Source organism: Lagopus leucura, unplaced genomic scaffold (genome assembly GCF_019238085.1).
Source record: "Lagopus leucura isolate 7727_CA_CO unplaced genomic scaffold, USGS_WTPT01 Super-Scaffold_100019, whole genome shotgun sequence".
In the NCBI taxonomy this organism is placed as follows: Eukaryota; Metazoa; Chordata; class Aves; order Galliformes; family Phasianidae; genus Lagopus; species Lagopus leucura.
In genome coordinates this window covers 814,641-828,187 of record NW_024962273.1, presented here as the reverse complement: position 1 = coordinate 828,187, position 13,547 = coordinate 814,641, and positions in this window count along the sequence as shown.

Genomic DNA, 13,547 nt, shown 5'->3' with positions numbered 1-13,547 from the left:
AGGTGTGGGAAAAAGGATTTTGCTTTCAGATCAAACAGAATTTTCTAAATTGCGCCGCAATTAATGCAGTGTTGCATGAGTGAATGGGGATGGGAAGATGGCACTTCCCAATCCACCATGTTCCCCCAATGGTATCTCAGAGCCCTCAGCCACGGTGAGATATCATCGTGTCTGTGGCAGATAGCGATGTTCATAGAATCATGGAATCATTAAGGTTGGAACAGACCTCTCAGATCCACGAGTCCAACCCCAACCCATCCCACCACGCATACTGTCTCTCAGTGCTACACTCACCCTTGTGGCAAATAATTTACCTACACTGCACCTTCTCAAACAGTCTTTAAAAGATCCTCTGAACTGCTTTCCCTTCCCTCCACGTGCTGTCTGAATCCCGCGCTCCGCAGATGGCATTTAAAGCTCCTGAAAATACCCACATCATAAAGGGTAGAAGATGCTCTGCACACACACATATGCACATGTATTTTTTTCTTCCCTCGCGGTCCTTCCCCATCTCTGCAAGGCGCTGGAAACGCACAGCACACGAGCAGGAACTCGAGACTATCGGTGCTATCTGGTTCCTCCGCCTGCTGATAAGGCATCCTGATGTGCACACCACGATAACGAGCCGCCCCGCTCCCCACAGCGCTGCCCAGCGCCCCATCCCTCCTGCCCTGGGCTGTCCTCGCAGCAAACCATCGCTGAGTGTATTTCAGCCCATCCCAACCCACGCAGGCGCTGCTTTGCCCCAATCCTGGCACGCAGGCACGCTCGTATCCACACTGCTGGGGCTGCTCAGCGGGCAGCGGGATCGCTTACTCTGTAATTACCCACATTTGCACCGAGCTAAGACATAAAGGTTAACACCTGTACTGCTATAAAAATGTCACGCGGTCTTTAATGATCAAGACGTCAGTTTGGTCTTATAGCCAAAAGATGTATATTTACGTTGTGGTGACTCATGCAAACATATATATTCACGGGGAAATATAAAGAATAGAGGACAGAATATTCTTACATTCCACTATGAGGGAAGCAGTGCTGCATTTGCTCTTCAAAGAGCCCAGGGATGTCTGTGAGCACACCAGGGCATTGCAGCCCTCCTGCCCAGCCCACGCTGCTGTTTGCACAGCCGGGTGTGCACACATACCTGCTACATGTGTGCCCCGAATATCTATCATGCATATGTTAACTATGCTCAGAGGTATGTGAATAAATACAGCGGGATGGTTTTGTCCTTAAACTCAGCAGCGCGGCCCCGAATCGAAGAGAATAACTGCAGACAAAACCACAGTTTGCTGTAGAGTGCTGTTCACTGTACTGCTGATTGGTGAAGGAAAATGTCGCGTCTCATGGCCCCTTTTCTGTCCTCTTCCTTTCGTGTGAGGGACCAGAAGCAAACCGCCAGCCTGCCTCTGCCCTTCCCACTCCCCAGAGGACGTGGAGGTTATGCCTTTTTTAAAAAGCACATTTTAAAACATATAGAGCAAGGAAAGCTAGCAGAAAAGCAGAATCTGCTCTGCAACACCTGATGGTCGTCTCTGTTTCATCCAGAGGGTCACGGCTAGGACATGCATTCAAACAACCAAAGGGAAGACAAAAGGGGGCACTTTTACATTTTACTATTGCAACTGTATATAAGAAAAAATAAGAGTTCTGGACAGCAGTGTGCTCTCTTGAATGTCTTTACCCAACCAGCTCCTATTTTGGCCCAGAGCTGCCGTCACCCAAGCCCTGCGGTTGCTCCATTACACACTGCTCCGGTCCATACCTGCAGGTTGCCGGTCCCGTTCCGGGTGGGGAGGGGCAGTGTGTCCATGGGCTGCCTGGGGATGCTCCTGCTCCACACTGCCGTGGGGTTGTGAGACCCAGCCGATGCTCTGCAGCTCCCAACCAAAGTGCAGCTGTCTGAGCCCAGGAGCAACGGAAAGGACTCCGAGGTCTTTATTTGCTCAATGGCATTTCCATCCTGCTGACTGCATGCACATTGTCTCTCAAACAATTAAAAAAATTAGACATGAGAGAAGAGAGTCATTCTTTAGCTCGAGATTTCTCTTCTCTTTCTTTCTCCTTTTTTTTTTTCTTCCTTTTGGCTGAGTTTTATAATGTCATAAGTATATGCATGAAATGAGATTACCCAAACAAAGGCATTTATCGGGGAGAACTTTGCTCACGTGCCCTGAAATGTCTCGGAAAGAAACTTCAACACAGAAGTAGAACCATGAGGGATGCAATATATCACAAGGCCTCAGCAAAAACAGAGCACAGCTAAATAACTTGGAAATATTATACTCCTAATGGCATTGCAGAGTCAATCAATTTAAATGTAATAAAGAAGAAGACAGACAATGAATAGAAAGTTCAAGGACTTTTCACCTCGGGCTTTGCTATGGCTGGAAGTCAACCACCCAAAGGCTGCAGCAGTCTGTGCATCCTCCAAGTCAGCTCCAGGGTTAAGAATCAAAAGTGGGAACAAAGCGCCCCTTCGATTTCAGGGAGTATTGCTCCAAAATATGGGCATACGCCTAGGAAAAGCAACTCGATTTAGAACACTTTTAATGTAAGGATAAATTTTCACTACATAATCTTACCAGGAGATACTGCAACTTATCTCTTCATGCTTTTGCTTATCACCCTTATCGTGGTTAACTTATCACAGAACATCACAGGCGCGACTGGGCAAACAGCTGCACTGATTTTCCTCTATGCTTCTGCTAGTATTTAAAGGCTAATACGCTGTGACCATTGTGCATGTAATTTCTAGACTCGTTCTTTTTACAATATTTATTTCCCCAACTTTTGCTTATTCCATCACTGCACAGCAACCATACAGAATATAAGCTAACGTTTACCACCAGACTTGATTTTGAACATGAAATAGTGGAAACCATTAAATGTTTTAAACGTAGGTGTTGATTTGCATACGCACACCGTTTATACTGAAGCCTTCACCGGGACATCACAGAGCACAGGCTTTCTATGGAAATGATGTTGTTTGCTGCCTTCGCTACGAATGTAAAGCGAACCGCAGATTGCAATTGGGATTCAGTGCAAGATGAAGCTTGGAAGCGTGAGGTGGAAAAACTGCATCTCATTTCTCCTTGCCAGGTGGTAAGGAGCTGGCTTAGGATTCCGTAAAGTCTCAGACTTTGTCCCCATTTCAGCCTTTGGAAGAGAAAACTGAACTTTGGTCTTGCTCCAAGAGCTCACGGGAATCAAGAGGCAGGTTTTTGGGATGCACGGACTGTGCATAGGAGCATGGGAAAGGCCAAAGAGCTGAACGTGAACGTGGTGTGTGATGACACAAGGGAGAAAACCTGAAGAGCAATATTTGGGCAAAAGAAAAGGCTAACAGCAGTTAGTGATTTGCTGTCCTTGCTTTTACAGCAAATTTTACAAAAATGAAATACACAAATGTGAATTTGGAAAGCTTCACAGTGGGGTGATGGTCTTTTCCATCAAGATCTAAACCTCATTATCTCTGTAGCTGGATCATCCAAAGGCCAGGAGCTGGGAATAAGGCAGCTAGCAGTTTCATTGGGCAGAGCAGTGACCTTCCAGTCTCTCACAGCAACCTCTTCCATCACCTAAACTCCAAAGTGCTCACCCTGGTGAGACCATGGTTGTGGAGGTAGGCATACCAAGCAAGATGCAGCTAAAAGAGGCAGCAAATAAACCTTTGGAACTTTAGCATCCCGAGCAATTTCTGGTTCTGAAAATTATGTAATTATCACATAAACTGCCAACATCCTTGCAAGTGCGCAGTGACATCATTAATATTCTCAACAAGGAAAGTACACTAATGTCACACACTGAAGCACTAATATCACTGTGCAGAATGATTCAGCATACAGTTTAAAATACGCAGAGTATTTTTGTTTATCAAAGCACAGCATAGGAATCATTTACTGGCATTGTACCCATGATTTCCTCTGGGCCATGGGTGTCCAACCTCTCGGCTTTCTGGACCTCTTAGAGTGAAGGTGAATTGCCTTGAGCCACACATGAGATATACAACACAGCTGATGTATATAAGTAGCAAAACTTTTATATATATGTGTGTATAATTAAAACATAAATAAGAGGACAGCCAAAACTTAGAACTAGTGGGCTGGACACAAACGAAGCCACTCTAGCCCCTGAACTTAGGGGAACAGAGATGCTCCTGCTGAATATGAGACCATGCATCCAAAACCTCTCTCTTTTCCTAGCACACAGCTTATTCCCAAACTGCAATAATATGCTCACACTATACTCCTACTGTACTCACACTGTGCCTTGCTCACAGCATCCTGGGGTTTATTGTTTTACAAGAGCAATCGACATGGAGCCGATATCACCGTGCCGGTCATCAGAGCAGTGCTCTTTGCAACAGAAGAGAATCAGACCAGGTGCACCTTGCTTGCTTCTGCAGTGCCAACTCAATAGTGCTGCTTAATATATAGGCAGATAACAACACATTGGTAGCCCGACTATTAAATTGAAGCCAGATATTATCAAATTAAACTGCTAACTGGTAGGTCAGTGGCTAAGTAGCCCACGTTCCTTTCAGTGCCAGATTCTTTATGCTAGATTTAACCAGTGATGCCCAATAATGAAAAGCTGCTCCCATCGCTGAGGACCAGCAGCGGGGAGGGGCCGACATCTGCTGCCTTCTGAAGTTTGTCTGAGCCCGAGAGAGCCCGGCTACAAACAAAGGCTGCAACAGGAGCCGGGTGTTGACTCTCTGCATCACGTGTCGCATATTAAATGATTCATCAAATGCTGTGTCACAACCTGTACAAAGACTTAAAAAATGGATCCTTCCTCATTTCATCTGACTTTAGCAGCAAGGGCCATCTGCATAAACCCCGTCTTCCTCGAACAACCTTTCTTTTCTTAAATGCACCCCTTGTAACGCAAACATTCCACCCAAATGGTTATCAGAGCAAGCAGCAGCCACTGAATTTGGGTGAATGGGGCACCAGCACCATCGGGCAGCTTGGGGCAGGCTGGTGGTGCTCTGCCATCAGCTCTCCCTGCATGTTATGGGTAAAATTTATACAGAACATTTTGGAAAACTAAATAGATGAGTAAATAATTTCACTGGCAAAGTGTTATTGTAACCTGCCTTGTATGCTCCTTGTAAAGCACCGTAAATTACGATTTTAAATTATGATGTTAGATTAGGTTTTCTGCAGCTTAATATATTGTAATATAATATAATTGCTAAATGCAAATGAGATACTATACAGCTTTCCCATAGAGTTGTTCATGAAAGCCAAGCGTTTTACATATTACAATGAAGTGCATGTTATTAAGAAACAAATTATAATGGAGCTTAATTTAGTTGGGAGATGCGATACCTTGCCGTGCTGGCAGTGCAGGGAGGTTTCTCCCTTTGCTGTTACCCCACCGGCGTGCAGCTCGAGGAGCACAGCACTGAAGGACCCGGCAGCTGCACCGCACCTTCCTGGCCGCGCATGGAGCTGGTTGCTTTCGAGTCAAGCAATGCTATCAAGTCATCAACGTGGCTTCAAACGCACTCTGTGATCATGACTGACAAATGCTCTTTTCAAAATAACAAACGCGGAGCCGGTTAGCATTCAAACAACGCGCACACAGAGCAAAGTTTGGGCAGAAGGTACATTTCACTGCTCCGAACGCAGAGCACAGCATTCGGCAGAGGGTTGGGAGTAACGGCTGTGCAACACCCACAGCCCCACAGCCCCGGGCAGGGCCTGCCCAGCCTCCCAGCCCCATGCCACCCGTGAGGCACTGTGCACTACAGCGGCTGCACACGTGCCCTGGGAGCACACCCCTAAGATGGCTTGCAGATCACAGCTCAGAGCGCACATCTCCCAGCACGAGGTGTTTGCAGCTCCGGGCACTTGGCGCGGTCCTCCGGCCTCAGGCACAGGCAACGGTGGGTTTGTTGCGGAGCAGGAGAGCCCCGCTCGAAAGCAATTCATTATTAATGCCAGAATATTCTTGCTAAACAGTTCTGATTATTTCACAAGAAAGAGGTCAAGGTATTGGAGAACGGGATTTAATCAAATAAACTCTCAATCTCTCCCCAAATAGCATTTTCGTCCGGCTGCATGTAAATTCATCAGACGCGCAGCCTCACAAAGCACAGGAAGGTTAATCCGCTGTGACTGTTAAAACTTCTCTGATATGCCCACGGAATAAAGATTGAAAGCCGGACGAGCCGTGCGAGCCACCCCAAATTATTTCCTTTCTCCTCTCTTCCTTCAAGTTTGGCCGTGCCCCACAACATCCCCACTGTTTGGGCACAGCCTGCAATCCCCGCCCGGGCTGCACTTTGGGAACTCCACAAAGCGCTCTTTGTCTGCCCCTCGGCAGCGCTCGCTGCTCGGCTGTGGGCTGACTGCTTCACAGCTCCTTCCATCCCCGCGAGCAGCACAGAGACGGCCGCCGGATTCCTTGTAGCGCTCCTCATTTAAATCAGGTGCCGAGGAACTCAGCACAGCCGTATCCCAAGGTAAATGCAGTGACGAATACTGATAATTCCTCCGGGTCACCCAGCACTGATCAGACAAACCCCGACTTCTAGCAGAGTAAACCAAGGTCTGTTTTTAAAGGCAATCTTTGTGAACTTCCAATTAAGCACGGCTTTATGGTACGGCTGTAAGCAGCACAGTCGGTCATAAAGGAAGAGCTGCAAAAGTGTTTTGTTTGTTTGGGGGTTGTGTTGTTTTAAGCATACGTACATTCTCAGATTCCTACTGAAACAGGGCGAGGGACAAAAAGGCAGGCAGAAGCACAGCAGGCAGGCAGGGTGAGTTTTACCAGCATTTTTGCTTCCCTTATCCCAAATCTCGCAGCTGAAGCCCTGTTTAGTACAAAGTGCCATAAATATCTGCATGAAGTCAGATCAGATTTACGAGACAAGCCCTTCCAGCACAACACCAGCACGACGGGCCCAGCGCTGCCCTCCGACCAAGCCCTACGTCAGCCAAGGAGCAGCTTTTTGTGCACGGACACCCGAAGTGGTGCTGCCCCGCAGGCAGCCTGCACCTGAACAGCCCCGCCAGGCAGGCAGCCCCTCTGCCCGCTGCAGGGATTGCCCTGTGTCGAGCAGGGCTCCTCACCGCACACAATTGCTATCCCTCATTTAGAAGTCACGCAGCTGCCATAAACTCTGTTTCCTCCAGATAAAAAGTGTTTTGCCGCCGGTCTTCTCTGCCCCCTCTGCTCCCAGCACCTTTCCCGCAGCTCAGACACCATTTTACACGAGGACGCTTTCTAAAAAGCAAAATGTAACTGTCTAATTAAGAGCGGGATGATTGGCTAGTTCACGGACTCTGTGACAGTTATGACAAATACACATATTGGCACAGCCCTAACCTCGCTTCACAGTTTGCAACACAAAGATGGTATTTTCAGAAATGTGCCGAACACCCTGCTACAAAGCTTCACCTTGTCTAGTGCTATTCCATTTAATTTTTTATTAACTGCCTGAACATATGCCATTCTAGGAGAGGGTAATAGTTACAAAATGTCAGCAGAAACATTTAAACTGCTAAAATGTAAATGATTTTATAAATTTGTAATGAAAGGTAATTGTCATGTGGGAAAAGTAACAGAAAAACAGATATGTATAAATGTAAAACTGGTTAAAAAAAAAACACCTCTTGTTGGTCGAAGGCAGCAAAATTTCAGTATGTTTTAATGATCACTGGAAGTAGTATTTAAACATAATTAGATTCACACGCAGAAAATGCGAATTCTATAATATTTTACTTTCCAACATTAGTAAAGTTCACAATAATGAAAAGACCTCATAGAACTTTAATGTGCCTAAATTCATTAAGCAGTAGGACATTAAGATCCCTCATTAAAAAAAGCCAAAAAAAAAAAACCAACCAACCAACCAACCCTACCAAAACAAATAAATCACGTTAGATAACACAAATCCTGAGCATCCGTCAGCATCGGGCAGCTTGGCTTTAAAAGAACAATATTAGAACGCGCTCAGCTAGTTTCTTTACTTTCCACTAAGATGAAAAACAATTTGGTGATTAATCCCTTCAGCAACGAAGCGCTGGGTCAGTGCTCCCCGAGATGTCAAGAAGGAGAAGAGCCGGGCGCAGAAGGGCGCTTTTCCTCCGCCACCACACAGAGCAACCACCTCCCAGCCAGGTTTGCGGGCAACCATCTTTAAATGCTTGAGCTGCTCTGCGTGGCCATGACAAGATTTGCAATTCCCCACGTTTATTTACACACCATCACCCCAACTAGACATCACATCGAAGTGGCATGGTCGCGGCTGACCCCAGGGTAGTCCCTGTCTCTGCCGATCCAATTTTATCGTGCTCTGCAATTGAACTGCAGTCACACTGCGCGGGATGTATGCACACTACTCCGCGCCGCAATAAAATTAGCAGAAGCTTGTCAGGGCGCATTTTCGAGTTTTACGCTGACAGACACTGGACAAATATGTCTGCTTTTCAGAAATCCACAGAGGTTTGTACTCTCCTGAAATGTATAGCAGGCGGTCGGATTTGCAAGCCTGTGCTTTCCTGGATGGGAAAGCGGCAGGCACGGGCGCCGGGGCAGAGTGGCACTCGCTCCGCACTCCTCGCTTTTTCCTCCTCCCCACCACGCAAAGCCCTCGGCTAGCGGTCATTTGTATTTTTATTGTGTTCCCTGGCGCTGCTCCTGCTTGGGATTGGACGCACAGAACGAGCTCCTCAACCAGAAATTAATAGAACATAAATCCATCATATTTTGAAACCAAAAGTTCGGGGGGAGGCACGGCTATCTGCGCTGCGCGGTACGTATACAAATTGCCTTCTGCAGAGATATTACCTCCAGTTCACGTCGGCTCCCACCTCCAACTGCTGCTCCGGGAGGAGAAGCTGCTTTAATTTTTTTAAGCGCCTCTGCAGATGAACTAAAAAATGATCATTTGTTTCAAAAGCCGAACGCCAGGAAGGCTAACACAGTAAATAGGAGAAATTCACCGTCGGTAATGGGACCGTTTTTAAGTAAAACCACCTAATATGTTTTGTAATCTACACCAATGTAATTTTATTAGATATTCAGTGCGGTTCTTACATCAAACAGCCTCAGAAGCCCCAGGATCATTTTATATTCACTGGAAGACAGAAAGAAATCCAAAACCTAGTTAAATAAATTGTTCATTTATTCCTTTCCTTTTATGCACCAAGATCTACATGTGGTCATTAATTATAAAGAGACTATTATAGCACCATATTTTCATTCAATACGATGTCCTGGTATATATCAAAGAAGTCCCATAATTAAAACAGAAGGGCCACAATGACAATTAAAATTACAATCTATATGGGGAAAGAAAGTACAGTTCTGCAATTTTTCACCCTGTCACTGTCAGCACGGTGGGATATTCCAGTCACGTCTCTTGTAAAGCAGCCTAAATTCTTCCTCACCAATGCAACCTCAAAAGCATTATCAGCACCTAAGCAAAAGCCTATGCAAGTATAATTTAATACCAAGCCACAGTTTGCAAGTAATAGCGTATAAAGTGATATTTAAGTGGTGTTTTAAGCACACTTCTGATGGCTACAGCCGCTTTTTACTGGTAAATGCGTTTTCCTTTGAGTAGTGATTATGAGTCCTGGGTGAAGAGGTCCTGTGTGCAGGTCTGCCTGTAAGCCTTACTTCCAGCTGCCAATCTTTACTTCACAGTGAAGAAAAAGCCACATAGCACCTTGTTCTTACTCTTGTATGCTGTCATCCCCTGAGCCTGATAACTGCAAAATCATTTCCACATAACACTTTTCTGCTTCTGCCTCTTAAACCCCGAGACCTACACATTGTGCATGCACTTGCACCCCTGGCAACCAGCCCCCCAGAAGCGGCCCCTCGCCGTCCCCCGCCCCTGCCCACCGCCTGGTTTTCACACCGAGCGCGGTAAATATCTGCATTAATGGACGACGGAGCCTTCTTTTTTTTTTTTTCTTTTTTTTTTTTTGCAGCAATATGTATTTGCTACAATTTATTGTCTATAAAAGTCACGAGCGGTGAATTATTACTGTTAAAACTGTGTTTTTCTTTATAATAACTTTAAACTGAGCACTCATATATGAAGCATGCAATGGAGATTGAGAAGGTTTTGTATAATAAAACTGTGACATGGTCATTTTTTCCAGTTTTGCATTACACAGACACACTCATGCATGGTGCTTTTTAAATTCTTATTATATGTGAGGTCAGGGGGTCGAATGTCAGAAAGTACTGTTAATTTCACGGGGTTAGGGGAAAGTAAATTCAGAGGGAATACAGATCACTTAGCACAGAAAAGCAGCTCCTCTGAAGTTTGGTTTTACATTTGTTAACCATATCCTTCAGCTGACGAACCATTGAGACCGCCGTGACATTCCGCTCCCTGCTATAATGGCTCGACACGCTGCCGGCAGCGCGGCACGGAGCGGCACTGCGCCCATGTGGGCACCACCGCCTCCTCCGCGCCGCGCCGCCGGAACCGAGCGCCGCGCTGCCATTTGGGCTGCGAGGGCTGCATTACACGCACAGCTCTCGAGATGTCTTAAAGTTCAATCTGACAAGAAATGGAAAATATATTCCCGTCTTCATTGCCCGGGAAGGTAGCATCTCGCAGCGCGTGCTATCGCTACCCACAGCTCTTTTGTGGCGCTTTATAACGCAGCGTTGAAGTTCACAGTGCTTTGCCGGAGGCGGTGCTGGTGGGGTTTGGGCTTTTTGGGGTGCTGGTCATTGTCTGGGGTTTGGGTGGGTTTTTTTTTTTGTTCTCCGTGGTGAATAGAATGATGGAAAACGTGAGAAAATACAGAGTATGCCTCTGGGTTTCAGACAGCAGAGGAGAGGTGGGAAAATGCGCAGTGACACAGCTGCTATTTCACCAGGACTACTCCCAAATCTGCTTTGTTACAAACAAGTCCTTCTCTTGATACACGCCTCCTTACTCAAATGCCATTCAAAGTGAAAAATGCTTTAACAACGTAAGGGCACATTTCATCCAGCATGTTAAAGACCTTTTTTTGCCATTGTCTCTACTCAAGTTCAACTTAAAAAGAGCACCACGGTAAGATCGACACTACGCACCCATCTGCAAAAGGTACAAAAAATCACCAAACCAAACCAAAGCAATGTGCCCAAATGACAGCCAAGAGCTGTTCCAAGAGACAGGCTTCCCTTGCTCAGCTGCCCACCAGCAGGCCTGGAGCTGGGAGCAGCCTTGGGTGGGCGCTCTGGGCTTTATGCACGGGTTTCTTTTGGAGGATTCCTCGGAGTCAAAACTCCAAGCAGGCTCAGCTGCCCCCTCGTAATTACATTCTAATGACTCAGGCTGGGTGTTTGTGTTTTGGCAGCATATTTAATAGTGTTAGCATTTAAATGGTCACAACCGGACGCGGAGGGCAGCGCTCGCTGTGCGGCGGGGCGAAGTTCAGCTGCGCTGCGGCTGTTTGTCGGTGCCCGGGCAGCAGGGCAGAGCCCAGCACAGCCCCGGGCACTGCTTTCCCCAGACTCTGCTCAGAAATGCAAGAACATCTGTAGCAAGACTTTGAATCTACGGGCTGTGCGGTCTTCCAGATGCCCAATTCGGAAGCAGAGCGCACTGCATGCCTGGCTTTCACATTTGCTGCTACCAAGAGATGCTGATGACACTCGACTGCGTTCACTGCTTCCTCCAATGAAATACTCCCTGAAACTATCCAGGCAAACAGTGAAGTGGCAAATGTGACATATTTATATTTTATTAAAGATGCATTGTTAACTTTGCAGTGGTATATTTCACTAGCTGCCTTTTATAATTAAAAACTTTTTTCTCAAATCCCCTTTCCTGTAAGTAGCCTGTTGCCTGAAGATTTAATCCTTCATTACCAGTTAAAACAAAATCACCAATTAGGCACATGAACACGTCCGTATTAATCTCATTAAGGTGATGGCACCAAATAAATTGGAACTATTTTTGTGCTTTTACTGTGTTCCTATGGCTTTATCAGGCCCTGTGGTCATATACAAAGACCTTGCAGCTTAGTCATTTAGAGTCATTCGGTTGTGGACTAAATGTGGCATTACCATCTATGGCTGAAAATTGCTTTCAGCTTTTAAACTGCACTGACTAGTCTGTAGTTAATCTTAGATCATTCACTCGCAAAATTAAATGAGCCAGAACGATGGTCTTTTTTTTTTTCTTTTTTCTTTTTTTTTCTTTTTGTAAAATAATACATCACAAAACACTTATTTGCCCTGCCCAAAAGAGAGATCAAATTCATTTAAAATCCCATAAACCAGAGTTGTGAATTTTTAATTTTATTTAGTAGCACAGAAATAGAGGGTAAGCTATCTTTCCACAGCACATCATTGCTATAAATTTACATATAGAAGATAGTTTGATGCCTAACCAACCTTTAATCTACCCTTGATGTATACTCCTACTTCAGTATGGATCATGTGATACACCTTATTAACGAAAATGTAAGAAGGACTGTTTGGGATCTCTGATGTAATTAGCCATAAACCACATTTTTTTAAATTAAAAGGATAAAAAAAGGAAATAAGCACTTCCTTTGTCACCATAATTGTGCCACATGTGCAGCCTGCGCGGCGCCTTTCCCCACCCGGCCTCTCCCTTCGGTTACACCAGGATTCCCATCCATCCTCCAACAGTACTGTGAAAAAGCAAAAGCGGTGCAGCGTCTGCTCAGCTCTGAGCTGCCTGAAGAGTGCAAAAACCAAAACAGTCGCTGCTGCTGAACTCAACGGAAATCTTACATTTCTGCTCTCCAGAACCAACACCCAGACCACCTTTGCTGAGACACCCAGCTGCCTTTCCATTCCTCAGCTCATCGCAGAGCAGCTCATTCCTCTCTCTATGGACACCACGGGATGCTCCCAGTTCTGCAGGATACGCGATAATAGGAGTGCTGCCCGGCCAACCCGCAGCACTGCTCGCAGGCTGACAGCTGTGATCTCCCCACTTCACATTCCTCAGTTCAGCACGGCAGCCTGGCTACTTCCACACAGAGGCACAACCCATGCTACTGACAGAAGCAAGGACCTGCACCGACCCGCACACAGGAGCTGCAGGATGCACCAGGCCGTGTGTGTGGGGATGCCCATCCATCCTGCTGCCCCGAAGCTGCCTCCAGCCCTGACTCAAACAGTGCCGGGGCTGCAATGCCCGAAAGCAACCAGCGGGTCGCATCTCTCAGAAATCTTTATGCATTTTTTTTTATTTTTGGAGGAAACCAAAGTTCCGCACTGCTCTCTAAGGAAGGGCGTCTGGAAACGAGGCACAGAAACCGACATCCTAATACAAAATTGCTGCTTCATTCCAAACAAAATATATATATTTTTATCTGAGATTTTTTTACTTTTCAGAAGAAAAGCTGCATATTTTGTTTATTCTCTAAAAATCTTTTTTTTTTTTTTTTAATAGCCTGAACCAAATAATTTCTCATTTCTACAGGCTTCACTTCACTTTTCTCACAGTGAATAAATTGCAACTTATTTCCATGAAATCCGCAGATGACACAGATCCTTATTTTGCATAAAGGCATAGAGAAGTGTCTAATACC